Raw genomic sequence first — 16,024 nt, forward strand, 5'->3', positions numbered from 1 at the left:
CCATACAGCTAATCAGAAATAAATGGTATGCCAAATATGCCACCTCCATATATTTTGTTTGTGTGTGCCGGTTAGGCCCGGATACAGCATCATTGCTTCATACCATTGTTCAGGCCAATCCTCTTTTTGTTTTTTATTAGTTCTGCCACTGCCTCTCATTCAGTAGCCCCCTGGAGGCTCTTTTCCGTGCATATGTGTGTTGAGGCGATAAGGGAATTGGCAATTTTGTTTATGCCGCTAATTATATGATTCCACGGTTGCTGTTCGATGCTTATTGTCCTTGCTTCCTGGTAGCGCTCTGATCTGCTTGCTTCATCTGCTTCTATTTTCATCTACCTCCTCAATCACTCTTGACAGTTGGCCAACACTGAATGGTGACCCTTCCGCCGGTGCCGCTAGAGTTGTCTCCTTGGAGGGGAAGGTGGTGTGCTTGCTCAGGAGACAGGAACAGCTGTGAAGAGCTTTCACTTCATTATCACTCATTCCTTTTTTGCTGTTATTTGCTCATTCTCCTTTGCATATGGAGCTGCACGTTATTCCTGTTAAAGGAAAGTAGGAAGCGATCCTTTTTCTTTGACAACTCCGAACACAAATGCAGTAATTGTCAGACTCTCATGCAGCGAGAGAGTGAGAAAAGGGAGGGAGAGATGGATGGATGGAGGGGGTGGAAAGAACTGTGAGAGGGAGGGCGAGCGTGTGTGTGCATATCTGCAAGCGTGTGAGAGAGAGAGAGAGCGCAATGTTCAATACTCGGAGCATCTAGACATTGTGCCGGGTGGGAGAAGAGACAATTAAATCCACAATCCAGAAAAAGAACTGACACACGGATTAAACACAGAAGGTTTGTGCTCATTTTCAGCCTTGACATGGAGTGTGGATTGTGCGTGCAAGTCTGAAAGTTCTCTGGGATGCAAGCGCTCGTGGAGGATGAGCTAAGCGGAGCGGTGCACGGCAGGATTCTTCGAGGTTGGAGCGCAGCTGCTGCCTCCAGCCACTGACGGGAGGACCTTGCAAGAGAAAGAGAGCTGCCTCTGTTTCTGTCTCTCTCTCTCTCTTTTTCCTTTCTCAGTCTTGCAGAGATAGGCAGCATCCCTCAGACTTAACACTGAAAACAGAAGACGTTCAAGGGAAATCAAATAACGGAGAAGGAAAGGACGGGATTATAAAAGCAGGGAGTAATAAAGGGAAATCTGAAGCAAGGACAAAAAAAAAAGAGTTTGTCAGAAAGGCTCTTGTGTTTGTTGCTTTGAGAGGGGTAAACTGAAGAGATTTGGGTCGTGCATTGCTTTGCTTCAGCCAGCCTGTGGAGTATAGGATCACAAATAGCATTTCAAGGTAAGATGTTAGTCAAGTTCAATGTCTTGCATGTGCGACCAAGTGCGATTCAGGATTGAGAGAGCTGAGATTACTGTTCCGCAACGACTGCTGAAGAGGAAATGAGGGGGGGAATGTAAGTCAGAGTTGTTTTTTTTGTGAACTATTTACATAAATTATTCCGTTTAATGAAAGTTTAAGGCTTCGTGAATGTGATGCCGTGCATTTTAATTGGTGTTTAGGTTAAAAACGTGATTTATTCCTTTGCACCTTGGTGGATATTACTAGGGTGTTGGGGGACAAAGGGCATAATTACAGTGCGAGACAGTCCTCATTTTGACAGGATCCCCCATTCGTCGGAAATAGAGGTGAGGGGTTGGGAGGAGGGGGTTAACACCAGCTATATGTAATTTTGAGGGGGAATATTTAAATCTACACCTTAAGATGCTCTCGCAACTTTTACAGTTGGCGACCAACCGATTGTTGTCATTTTTTTTTCTTTTCCTTGCACCTGAGGTAATTACTCCATGAGTTCAGCCGCGGCTCCTTCGCACGAAGCAATTTGGTGTCCGTCTTCTGACCACGTTTTAGAAAGGAGGGGTGCGAAAATGCAAACAGAGATTGAAGGCGTGATGGAGGGAGTTTGACAGCCTCATATCTGTGCTGCTGCTTCACGCAACTGAGGACAGATGGAGAGGGGGTAGAATATTAATTTTTTGTATTTTTTTTTATTTTTGCAGACTGAAGGACAGGCATTCGGGTTTGGGCGTGAATGTCCCAGAGCTTCGTCGAGGAGCGTGTGCGCGCTCCCCTGACGGTAGTGGACAAGTGGCCCCCTCCTTTGTAGGAGGGACTGAAATATTTATGATCGCATGCACATCCTGTCTGCCCTGAAATATTTAAAATAATTGAATAATAAATAACCATAGCTGTTGAAACTGGCCCCTCTGTTATCCTGTCCATAGTGATGATTCTGTCTGCTTGTGTTACCGGTACGGCCATGACTTTGCCTGTAGATAAAACAGATTAAGTGGTCTGTTAATGTGTGGAGTTTACAAATGAAGTATCTGAATGTGACAGAAAGATACTCATTATATGAATGTTGGAGCAGAGAAAGGCATCGATTTTCACAGTTATCTGAATGCTTTGGAAATATGATGAACAATCCATCTTGACAGTAATACATGGCTGAATTCAGTCTGATTGAGAGAGAAAAAGAAAAGCGAGAGGGTGATGTCTGTGTGTTCAAAGTCTTTTGATGTTTTATTGAGAGCTAACTGGGCAGAGTCACACAGTCCTTGGATCTGCTGGTTTGTGTTTGAAGAGCTCTGAATTTGTCTTCTTGATTTGCAGTCGCATTTCTTAGCTCTTTGTATGTACACTCACAATCATTGGCATGTAGAGTCTAGATTAGGATGTATAGAATAAACTTTTCCATATATCGCTTCTTCCATTCAAACAATCTTTAATTGTGATTTTGCTAAACATATAGTACAATGAATGTACAAATAGACTAATTGCTATGCGACAGCAGTAGCGTAGTCTGCCTGCCTGCTGTTATGAAACAGGCCTTCGAGGGTCTTGGATGGAAATGAGAATGCACCGGCAGATGTAGTCACAGAAAAAGCCTTTCGCTGCATTGCCAGGACCGCTTGTTCCCAGTGTAGCCAGATGCATCAACACACGTGCCATTGTGAGGAGGTTTGCCACTGTGTGAAGCTGAAGCTCAGCCATGCCTGAAGGTGCTTTCGTGGCCATCTCGATAACTTTGTATGTTAAATGTGTTTGATGGTGGAAGAGATTGGGTCAGGGGATGACAGATGTCCTGTGAGCCTGAATGTAGAAGGCAGGGTCACTGCAATGCACTCCGAATGCACAAAGATGCTTTGATTGTGTACCTGATTGAATTTCTTCAGAAGTTCTTCAGAATTTCTTCAAGGTATGTTGTTTCGTTCTGGATACACAGAGAATTACACTGAGTAATGAAAAAGGTATTTCTTTTCAGTGCTCTCATAAACAAGCTTTGGCACTGACTGCCATTACAAGCATGATGTCTCAATTGCACTACTGTGAGGCTAGATACATACTTCTTGCAAGTACACAAACGCAGCTAAAAGAAGAGCTAAATCCAGCCTACGGTGGTTTGCTGGTCTTATATAGTTTAAGCTGGTTTATCTGGTCTCCCTGCATCACCAAGCTGGTATTTAGCTGGTTTAGCCAGTCTGGCAGGCTGTCAAGTGCCTAAAACCACTCTAAAACCACCAAAACAGACAATCTTAGGCTGATTTAATCTTATTTTAGTAGGATGGACAACACATTGCAAATATGCAGTCTTGTTATGGATGCATACCGTGCAATCGTGCGTTTCTTTAGTGGTAAAAACCTCAGTACTCAAGGGGGCGATAGAGTTATCTTCAAATGTCTGTCATTAAACCAAATTTTCTTTGGTTTATAATAAATATGACTTTAAATATGACTTTTATATGCTTACATTACAGTTTGGCAGGTGTTTTCATTTAGAGCGGCTTGTATTCATAGTGCATTTTTTTAGTTTGTTTCCTAGGAATCGAACCTGTGACCTTGATGTTGATAACATCATGCTATAATGTACAAATTATACCAAAAGCTACAGGAACCAATTGCAATATCTAGAATGTATTTTTAAAATATGTACAGTACAGTCCAAAAGTTTGGAACCACTAAGATTTTTAATGTTTTTAAAAGAAGTTTCGTCTGCTCACCAAGGCTACATTTATTTAATTAAAAATACAGTAAAAAACAGTAATATTGTGAAATATTATTACAATTTAAAATAACTGTTTTCTATTTGAATATATTTCACAAAGTAATTTATTCCTGTGATGCAAAGCTGAATTTTCAGCATCATTACTCCAGTCTTCAGTGTCACATGATCCTTCAGAAATCATTCTAATATGCTGATCTGCTGCTCAAGAAACATTTAATGTGTACAATTGTACAAAATATTTGTGTACAATATTTTTTTTCAGGATTATTTGATAAATAGAAAGTTCAAAAGAACAGTGTTTATCTGAAATCTAATCTTTTGTAACATTATAAATGACTTTACTGCCACTTTTGATTGATTTAATGCATCCTTGCTGAATAAAAGTATTCATTTCTTTAATTTCTTTTCAAAAAAATAAAAATAAAAATTCTTACTGACCCCAAACTTTTGAACGGTAGTGTATAATGCTACAGAAGCTTTGTATTTCAGATAAATGCTGTTCTTTTGAACTTTCTATTCATCAAGGAATCCTGAAAAAAAAAGTACACAACTGTTTTCAACATTGAAAATAATCATAAATGTTTATTGAGCAGCAAATCAGCATATTAGAATGATTTCTGAAGGATCATGTGACACTAAAGACTGGAGTAACGATGCTGAAAATTCAGCTTTGCATCACAGGAATAAATTACTTTGTCAAATATATTTAAATAGTACACAGTTATTTTAAATTGTAATAATATTTCACAATATTACTGTTTTTTACTGTATTTTTAATTAAATAAATGTAGCCTTGGTGAGCAGACGAAACTTCTTTTAAAAACATAAAAAATCTTAGTGGTTCCAAACTTTTGGACTGTACTGTATTTCAAGATTCTATTCAGATTTGTTCTGCCATTAGTGGTTGACCTGAAAATGAAAACTATAGTCGTAGAAGCGGACATTTTAAGACAGCTGTAGTGGCCAACTCTGAGACTGGTGGGCATAGGTGGGAGTATTTTTGTATTTTCAAAATATTTATTATTATTTTATTTATTTTTTTTTTTTTTTGAAGTTGTAAATAAAGAATTCACGTCAAAGGGAGACCAACAAGCTTATATATATATATATATATATATATATATATATATATATATATATATATATGTATATATAAACCTTCAAAAGCTCTTGCCACCTGAAAGAGATGATTCAGCCTTTGTAACTATATTTATAGTGAGTCCATTAAGAGATGGAGAAAAAAAAAAAAAGAAACAGTACTCATTGTTCTGTCAACATTTGTTTTCCGTAGTTTTGAGACTATGACCTTTAGCGGAGTGACTCTTATCTTCTCACGAGAGAGCTTGGATGACTCTGTCACAGGGCTTCAGATCATTAGTGCACATCAGGGTGATGTTATGTTGGCATGGCCACCATAAAAACAGTCATGCTGCCTCATTGCCGCCAGTCTAAATAACAGGGAAAAAAGTTCTAAATTGGGCACTGGCCCCATCTGCCATCTTTCAGTGTTGTTGTTTTGATCTCTAAGGCAAGTGTTGACCATTTTAACATGACTTTTAACATGGATCTGGCACTGCTGCTCCTCCATTGATTGTTACACCCTCTGCTTTGTGTCAACATAAACATATTTATCAATGTATTCATATAACACATCTGGATGGTATATACAGACAGATGGTGGCACTAATCCTCAAGGGTCCCTAAAGTCTGGTGGAAAACAAGCTGGCAGTGTGCACATGACGTTAGTAAAGTCCTGCCAAATTTTGCAAAGCGTTTAAAAATACTTTAGATGATCTTCTTAATAAGGACTTGTTAAACAGTGGTAAAATGTGTTAATATACACTGCCGTTTATTACTGTTATATTGTAACAGTAATATTGTGAAATATTATTACAATTTAAAAGAACTGTTTTCTATTTTAATATATTTTAAAATGTAATTTATTTGTGTGATTACCAAAGCTGAATTTTCAGCATCAACACTCCAGTCTTCAGCAACACATGATCTTTCAGAAACATTTTTTGTTTCTTAATATTTTTGCTGATACAGTGATACACAATATTTAAACAAAATATGAATACATTTTATTTATATGCAAATGATAAAGCAACAACAACAATAATACAATATTTAATTAATTAAAAATTGAATACATTAAATTACCATAATACATCCCATTAAATTGTACTGATCACTTCTGCTAAGTTTTTACAAAATTTCCTATCCAGTCCTTTACGTTAATAATTTTGCATATTGTTTGGCTTATGCAGTTAACGGTAATATTTTTACATTTTAATGTTTTATTATGTTAACAAATTCTGGTACAGTATTAGGTCTCCCCTTGATGTCTAATCTAACATATTGTTTCTAAAGCAAAACATTAAGAATTACTGTTTAAAACCAAGCTGATGCATTGTGAAGCATTTGTTTCTTTGTGATAAAGCTCTTGTGGATAAATTGTGCTCTTCCCTTCTTTTTCTTTTCCACATTTCTCTTTGTTAGACCTGTATTGCCTCATGCTGTATAATGAAGACCTTAAGAAGTCAAAGAGTTTCAATTAAATGACACAGACAAAGTCTGCCAAGACTTCCAGGGTCTGTTCCAAACTGAAACATGTTGCCTGTAGCAATGCAAACTTAAGAGGATGTCTTCCATCCTGTTTCAGCCCCAGCCCTGTGATGTGAGGGGTGCTTAGGGGAACGGATGGTGTGGCATGACAGGGTTTGATGGTTGTTACACAGCCTGAGAAGAGTGTAGCAAAGGGTGGAGGGCAATGTCAGCAGGTGCTCAGGGGGATAAATGGACGCCACTGGCTCTAGAGGGGTAGATTAGGACCGATAGTGGTTGACAGGGACCCTGACACCCATCTCGCCTTTGCAGTCATCCTTCCATGGAGCTGGTGGACACAGGCCATCTCAAGTTTTTGAGTCTGAGTTGACACCAGGCTTTAGCGAGGGTTCAAATGGGTGACATGATAAAGAAGTACGGAAGAACAAGAGGGTAGCTGTAGGTGAGGAGAGGAAGGGAGAGAATCTGAGGCAGAAGTCAGTCACCTAAGGTCATTTGCCTTCTGTATCATTCTGAATCAATGTTTCCGAGTTTCTGTACCGTTAGGCGACACTAAACTGAAAATTTTAAAATGACGTGTCATACATTTGAAGTGCATTTTATATTGCTCTAATTGGAAATCACAGCCTGGGTTTTAAACCTTTTTATTGTTCGGTTTGTCAAAAAGCAAATAATAATAAAAAAAATTGTGTTCAAATAGTAATTTCGCTTGACACTAACACATTTTCTAGCTTTACTGACTGCAGAAATTAACGTGTTTATTTCTGTTTCATATTTGAAAGTTGTTTTTTTTGTAGTAAACTAAATTAAACATTGACTAGCATAATGAAAATTTTATTAAAGCTAATTTAGCATTTGTTCATGGTGAAAATAAGCTGTAAAAAGCCCCCCAAATATACTGACCTACATTAAGTAACATTGGTTTATGTAATAAATAAATAAACTAAGTTTGAGGGGGTCCAATTTTTTGGAGATTTTAAAAGCAGTAATGTGAAGCTTATGTAAAAGCACTTATTTAATGTATTATTTGAGCTGTAAAGTCAATCTCAATATATTTACATTTCATGAAATCTGACTTTTTCCACGTTTAAGTGCTATAGTTGGGTCCCCGGTGCATCTACCAACCCAGAAAACGTGAAAAAGGATGAAAAAAAGTTATGCGATGTGTTTCTTTGGTTCAGGTAACTCCACTGTCTTTGTGCTTTCCCTTAGTCTCCATATGCTTTATTACTTTATGCACAAACAGAAGTTGTGTTGGACAGAAATGTATGGCTGTTACTTATGACTCACCCACAAAACAGCTTAGACTACTAATGTGATTTCATTTTACGCTAGACTGCTTCACAAACAAGGGTCAATTCAATGCTGGATTTGCACAAAAGATTAACATAACGGCACATGCTAGTCGATGAGTTGAATAAACTCCACAGCAACTACATAAATGTATCCACTAACCATTCAGAAACATCCAGTTGCATTCTAAAGGTTGTAACTTCTTCTTGAGTCTCACCATCAGTGTCCGACTCTGTTTGAACAATGAAAGGCTGAACACCGTTACTGACAATCTTCATATTGGCTGCGTGACATTCTCCTGCTTTGTTGTTTTTGAGCAACCAAAACATGAGCTGTTAAAGCTCCGTCCACTTTTGGAAAGCGGGCCAGGAGCAGCATCTCATTTGCATTTAAAGGGACACACAAAAACAGCATGTTTTTGCTCACACCCAAATAGGGGCAAATTTGACAAGCTATAATAAATGATCTGTGGGGTATTTTGAGCTGAAATTTCACAGACACATTGCGGGGACACCAGAGACTTATATTATGGTACAACGGGGCTAAAGGCACACCTTTTGAAAAAATGTGCTTTTCACTACTCTCAAAATGTATGATTGCAGGAAAAATATATATGTTTGTATTGAACATTGATGAAGCAACAGATTTTGTGTGAAAATAAATCATAACAGCAGGTGCGCTTTTTACCCCAAATACCATACTTTTACATATTCTTCCATTATTTAAAAACTGTTGCTTGAATGACCTTGAACAAAACTGAAAATCATTAAGACCTTTATGTGAAAATACAAACATGAATTTAATCAATTCTCATTTGCTACTTAAATCAACATTTTAAAAAACATCAAATATTAGATCAAACTACCTCAGAATCATCTTTGCGTTGCTGCCTGCGATCGCGTCAAGGATCAGACAAATTTGCACGCGCATTTTGAAAAGCGGACGTTTAAGAAAGTGTTTCGGCAAGATTTTGTGCCATCTAGTGGTTTAGAGGAAAATAAAATCAAAGGCGCCTTTTGCCCCGTGTCGCCTTTAGCCCCGTTGTACCCTATATCTTTTGAAAATACTAGGTCCCCTTTAAGGCTTTATGTAGTCATTGTAAATTTGGATAAGATTATACAAAAAAGATTAGTGTTTTTAGTTCACTCTTAAATCATGTTAATGCATATTTTTGTGTTTTGTGGCGATACTATTGAAAGGGTCGGTATTTTAAAGAGAGAGTCCACCCAAAAGTGAAAATTTTGTCATCATTTACTCACCCATGCAGTTACAAACCTATATTTATTTATTTATTGTGCTGAACACAGAGAAATTTTGAAGAATGTTGATAACCCAACAGTTTCAGTTCCAAATTAGTGCCATTGTATTTGTTTTGTCCATACAATGGAAGTCAATGAGAACCAAAATCTCTCTGTGTGTGTATGCACGCTCCACAGAAGAAGGTCATACTGGTTTGCAATGACATAGAGGTGACTAAATTATTTTCGTTTTTGGGTGGACTGTCCTTTTAACATTTACAGATTGACCCCATTCACTTCTATTGTAAGTACCTCACTGTAAACCTTTTTTTTTTTTTTTTTTTTTTTTTTTTTTCAGAAAAGAATGGACAAATCAAAATAAATGTTTGTGGTAATCAATGTTATGTGATAAATGTTGTCCATTACACTTAATTTGTATCGAACCTGAACTATTCCTTTAAAAATACACAATCTGTTTTAACATAGATCTTGTCATGCCCTAAATATCTAAACCCATTTTCTCCAAGCAGATAATCAGAACATGGTTTGTGAATGCTTTGTTGCATGGTTAGTGAGAATGCAAACAGACACGGCTGTCTACACCTTCGCTGGCTTGATAATTACATTTCTACCATACATTGATCCAGGGAGAGAGAGAGAGAGAGAGAGAGAGAGAGAGAGAGAAAGAGAAAGAGAGTCTCATGGCAGATGCACATTCATGATGCTTGTAACAAGGGCCCAAAATGCAATTAGTTGAAAATGGACCATAAAGCAGCACCCCTCCATGCTTAGATGTAATATTGGCTAATATGCCTAAACTCATCCAATTAACCAATCCATAATGATGTTGTTTGTGATAGTAGATGCATTTCATTAATAGGGAAGCAATTATTGACACTAATCATTTGAAACAAATGATGGCAACTGGGGTTTTGACATGGTCATTCTCCTGTTGGGCTGAAAGCATAGTATAGGCTTGAGAAATTGGCAAGTCGAATACCATTTTGGCAAAAACATGAATATGATACAAATTCTAAAAATTAAATGAAATGCTTGAAGATTATTAAACATATCTCAAATTAAATGAAATCTTCAATTTTTATGTACCTTAAAGGTGCACTATGTAATATTTTCTGCCGCTAGAGGTCGCTAGAGGCCTATTTTTAAAAAAGGCGTAGCTTGATGACGCCAAGTTTAAGCGCGGAATCTTGGGATATGTGGTGTTCATCTCAACAGTCGGTGGAAAAGAATTGGGATAGGACTCGGGAACAAATCATGTTCATGGATGTGATTATTAACGTTACTGTATTATGAAGCAGAGCAGGACCGAGTGTTGTGGAAGCCGAACGAGGCCGCTGGAGCGATTGCGCAACACACGCCTCACGAGCAGCGGAACTTTTATTATGCCACAGTCGCCGGCGCTGCTTCCGTTTTTTCTGTCATGAGTATGAGGTAACGCAGCTCTGTTTATCATATTAGATACATTTGAGTGTGCTGAAAATTATGTTATAACGTTGCTCTGTGTGTTCGCTTGGCGACTGCTGTGAGACACTTGTTTGAGGCACACTGCAGTGAGCTTGATCGATCTTAGAATATCATATTAAATGCTGGATGGCTTCTGTTGATAAATAGCATGCAGTTAATTTTAAAACGTATTGTATGATGGAGAATTTCTGTATTACTGTTACTAAAAATAAAGCTGCATCTGATTATGCTATGTTAGCTACTTCACAAAATAGTGTTTTTCTCTGAGGCATGGTAAAGCATGAAAATTAAATCAAGAAAATTAGATTTAAACAATGAGACTAAATGTGTTGAGCTATATCACAACAATTAGTTTTCTGTCTATAAATATATCAAAACAGCTGTTCCCTTGTCTATTAAAACATGTAATATATTAAAGCCTCTTTGGTGTTTCCATGGTTTCTACAAAATAAAATCGGAAACCGAGGATAACGCAGGTATGACGCAATTGACAGGCGACTCCTCACACGTCCCAGAGCCTTGGTTAAAATTGCAATTATCTCATGATTTACAAATAGTTGCAAACATTTGGGATGTTGTAAGTACTCAAGTGAACAAAATATATAACACTGGCCTAGTGGTTTTTGGATATTTTACTGCAAAATTCTTACATATTGCACCTTTAATGTTTTTATATATATATATATATATATATATATATATATATATATATATATATATATATATATACAGTATCTCACAGAAGTGAGTACACCCCTCACATTTCTGTAAATATTTTATTATATCTTTTCATGTGACAACACTGAAGAAATGACACTTTGCTACAATATAAAGTAGTGAGTGTACAACTTGTATAACAGTGCAAATTTGCTGTCCCCTCAAAATAACTCAATACACAGCCATTAATGTCTAAATCGCTGGCCACAAAAGTGAGTACACCCTTAAGTAAAAATGTCCAAATTGGGCCCAATTAGCCATTTTCTCTCCCCGGTGTCATGTGACTCTTTAGTGTTACAAGGTCTCAGGTGTGAATGGGGAGCAGGTGTGTTAAATTTGGTGTTATCGCTCTCACTCTTTCATACTGGTCACTGGAAGTTCAACATGGCACCTCATGGCAAAGAACTCTCTGAGGATCTGAAAAAAAATAATTGTTCCTCTACATAAAGATGGCGTAGGCTATAAGAAGATTGCCTAGACCCTGAAACTGAGCTGCAGCACAGTGGCCAAGACCATACAGCGGTTTAACAGGACAGGTTCCACTCAGAACAGGCCTCGCCATGGTCGACCAAAGAAGTTGAGTGCACGTGCTTAATGTCATATCCAGAGGTTGTGTTTGGGAAATAGACGTATGAGTGCTGCCAGCTTTGCTGCAGAGGTTGAAGGGGTGGGGGGTCAGCCTGTCATTGCTCAGACCATACGCCGCACACTGCATCAAATTGGTCTGCATGGCTGTCGTCCCAGAAGTAAGCCTCTTCTAAAGATGATGCACAAGAAGGCCTGCAAACAGTTTGCTGAAGACAAGCAGACTAAGGACATGGATTACTGGAACCATGTCCTTTGGTCTGATGAGACCAAGATAAGGGCAGTATTCCAACATGATAACGACCCCACACACCTCCAAGACAACCACTGCCTTGCTAAAGAATGTCTCCAGACCTAAACCCTATTGAGCATCTGTGGGGCATCCTCAAACGGAAGGTGGAGGAGCGCAAGGTCTCTAACATCCACCAGCTCTGTGATGTCGTCATGGAGGAGTTGAAGAGGACTCCAGTGGCAACCTGTGAAGCTCTGGTGAACTCCATGCCTAAGAGGGTTAAGGCAGTGCAGGAAAATAAGGGTGGCCACACAAAATATTGACACTTTGGGCCCAATTTGGACATTTTCACTTAGGGGTTTAGACACACCCATGTGTTGAGTTATTTTGAGGGGACAGCAAACTTATACTGTTATACAAGCTGTACACTCATTACTTTACATTGTAGCAAAGTGTCATTTCTTCAGTGTTGTCACATGAAAAGATATAATAAAATATTTACAAAAATGTATTCAGTTGTGTGAGATACTATGTGTGTATATATATATATATGTATTAGGGCTGTCAAAATAATTAATCTGCGTTATTTTTTTTAACGTGTTATTTTTTCTCAGATTAATTAATCGAAATTAACGCGTTAAAAAAAATAACGCAGATTAATCCATTCCGTAATGACCCAGAACCTGGAGCCATTCTAGCCAGAGCCATATAGAGCCATCTCTCTATGGCTCTGGTTCTAGCCGCCATTCGACTGTAAAATGAAGGAGGGAGACTGCTGCGCTGACGAACAGAACGAGCAGAGCTCCTCCCTCGTGCGTGCGAGCTCTCTCTCTCTCTGTCTTCAAAGTAAACACTGTCTTTGCACTCTCTCTACCTCACACATAATAATCTAAATCAACTGACACAATGCTAAAAGTTCGTAAGACCGAATCCATGTTTCACGAAGCGCATTCGGAGAATGTTTTCCTGAATAACCGCTGGGTGTGAATAGTGCTCAAAGGAACATCACCTCATCTTCTCTGACAGGCGCCCTGCACGTGCAGCTGACATAAACCACACTTTCAGTAAACAAAAAGAAAATCCTATCCAGTGGTGAAGTGTTTTCTGTGTTGAAAAATCTTTTGCGATGTCCTAATAACAGTTGCGATTCACACGCAACGCGTCAACGTCCGCTAATGTCCAATTCGCGACCTAATGACTCATTTGAACAGATTCATTTTAATGAATCATGACAACAGCTGATCTGTCCACACGGTCTATAATGAATCATTTACTCGAACAACTCTGAAATGAGAACATAAGTGTGCTTACCCCATTTAGCAAGAGTGGTTAGTAAAATTAGCCTTAATAATCCACAATATTTTCAGGTTATTTAAATGACAATGTGTAGTAAATTAGGCCTACCTATAAAATCAGTTTTAGACTGGAGTGAGGTGAAACCAGAACAAAAGAAGTTGTTGTTAGCTAGGTGCATTCAATTGTATATGGTAGAAAATTATATTATTAGTTAATATAACTTCTAAATGCTACTTTTTAATACTTTTCAGGTTTAGCAAGAAAGCATCTTCTCTTACAAAGCTATAAAATCACTTTTTTTTTTGCAAAGAGGGCAAGAAAGAATTACAGTGAGAGTGATGGGTACTTTGTGAGTATCGGGCTCGCAGATCACGTGGGTAGGGCACTTTTTACTGTTTGTGTGGATGACCATGTCTGTCACCACCAAAGATGAATTGAAATATTTAATACTTTCACAGCAAAAATTATGTATGCATATATATATATATATATATATATATATATATATATATATATATATATATATATATATATATATACACACAGCCATGGTGAACATAAGATACATCTTTCAAAAATAAAATTGTAATGTTTCAGGTATTGCATATGTATATATTATGATATCCTTAACATTATTTACATTTTTAAATTTAAAAAAATATTTAAATATAATAATGTGGTCACTTCCAGTCACATTTTCTGTTCCTATTTTTATGGATAATCTGTGTTTGAATATGGAAAAACTTTTTTGAACAGAGCTCAGAGTATTACAATTCTTATTAGCTAAAGGCTAATTATTTTTGCCAGAATATTTAATAAACAAACACAGAAGGAGCAAAGATGCATACTTCTTTATGAATGGTGGGTGTTCCAATTCTGTAGAAATCAGCCAATCTTTCTCTGGAGCTCTCTGTGTGTAGATTTGCGTGGGCTTGGTCAGTGGATTTGTTAGTATCAGCTGTTCTGGAGTAGTTTGATGAACGTTCTCTCTTACTTCACCTCCTTGGTGAGCCTTTTATTTAGGTTATTGACCAGCTTGTGCTTCAGAGGCCAGAAAACTGCTGCATGTGTTCTATTAGGGCACAAGGCTCATCCATACAGTTAACAATTTAAGCTGAGACATGGCATAGACCAATTGACTAGCCTCGGGATATTAAGTCTTACTCAGCAGAGAGGATTAAGGCAAGGTTACAGAGACTGGGTTTGGTGCTAATGCAATAATGAAATAATGGAGTTTATATACTGAACATGAAAACAACAGTTTCATTGGTTTGATGCCTCATAAATATAGTGTATATTCTTTTATACTTAAACTCAATTGAATCTGTTCACATCACTCCCTTATCTATTCAGTTATGCACAGCGTAGAGTTCACATAGGCACTTCAGATTACACGCTTTGCTGAGAGATGTTTAACTAGGGACAAGAGTGGTGTGTTAAATTTGAAAAATGGCTTCTTGTTTAGAGAAAGCTTTCCTGTGGGAGGTCATGAAGATGTCATTCCATTCCAGCTCAAGCTCCTTCAGAAACAATTGGGTTAATGTTTGCCAACCTTGGATTTAACTGCATATTTGTTGTCATTCATGCCAAAAGGTGTTTCAGATAACAAAAATAAATAAAAAGATTGTCAGTTTTGGATGTATGGACCAAAATCGAGGGCTGGCAAACCCACATTAGTCCATACAGAAAATACAAACCCGCCGAGATCTGTGGTACTCAACAGTGCACCGCATAATCAAAATGCACTGGCTTTTTCATGATAGAGCATTCTTGCTGTGTTTTAACTTGCAGGATTAGATGCGCTCTGGATGTTAATACGTCGTTCGAGGGGCTTGGGAACAAAGCCACAGCATCTAAATGATGACCTTTACCTCGGCTTGAACAAGCAGTGCTCCCATTGTCAACATATGTAATTTCTACCCTTGGATGGCAGCGTAGCACGGAATTATAAATCAATGAAGGCTGCATTACTGAGGATCCCCAGGCCCCTGGGTCTAGCCGAGGATAGAAACATGGGCGGTGGGGGTCGGACGGAAGAGGATGTGGGGGAAAGTGGCAGGGAAAGACTTCCTGGGGATGCCGATGTTGTGTCCAGCTCACAAAGCTGCGGTCCACCACTGGCAGGCATCCAGAGGGGAGCCAGGGAAGAAAGAGGTTCTTATCAAGCTCTTACAGAAAGAGAACAGCTATTTAGTGTGTTTATGGGCATAAGTGTGTGTGTATTTGCAATCTGCTAAATTTTAATAATATATCAGTTCCTTGTTCTCCAAATTATTTTACCAACCAGCCATATCTGTGTCTTTTTTTTTTTTTTTTTGCAACAAATAAACTGCATGAATTTAATTTTATTATAGGCATTTTACCAGTGGCAGATTTTTTGGAGGGTTCATTAGAGCTTGAAATGGATTTATTTATTCACACTGTTTGCTGACTTTCAGATCACAGTTCAGGTGATTGGTTCAGAAACCTTGATCAAAGAAAGCAAAAGGCTGAGCCATTGAGATAAATAGGGATGCTAATGTATAGGCTTCTCCAAGAATTATACTATAG

General features: G+C 38.0%; 1 protein-coding gene across 10 annotated transcripts in view; it reads left to right on the forward strand.

The window, feature by feature from the left end:
• lingo2 (leucine rich repeat and Ig domain containing 2) overlaps positions 1-16,024 on the forward strand; it is a 374,701-nt gene that overhangs the window by 58,536 nt on the left and 300,141 nt on the right. For 6 of the 10 annotated variants that reach the window (XM_048175946.1, XM_048175941.1, XM_048175944.1 and 3 more), the window contains exon 1: positions 555-1,335. The exons of the other annotated variants lie outside the window; for them this stretch is intronic. The gene's annotated coding sequence lies outside the window, so the exon portion shown is untranslated. Of the gene's footprint in view, positions 1-554; positions 1,336-16,024 lie in introns of those variants that run through there. 10 annotated transcript variants of the gene reach the window in all.

Source organism: Megalobrama amblycephala, linkage group LG23 (genome assembly GCF_018812025.1).
Source record: "Megalobrama amblycephala isolate DHTTF-2021 linkage group LG23, ASM1881202v1, whole genome shotgun sequence".
In the NCBI taxonomy this organism is placed as follows: Eukaryota; Metazoa; Chordata; class Actinopteri; order Cypriniformes; family Xenocyprididae; genus Megalobrama; species Megalobrama amblycephala.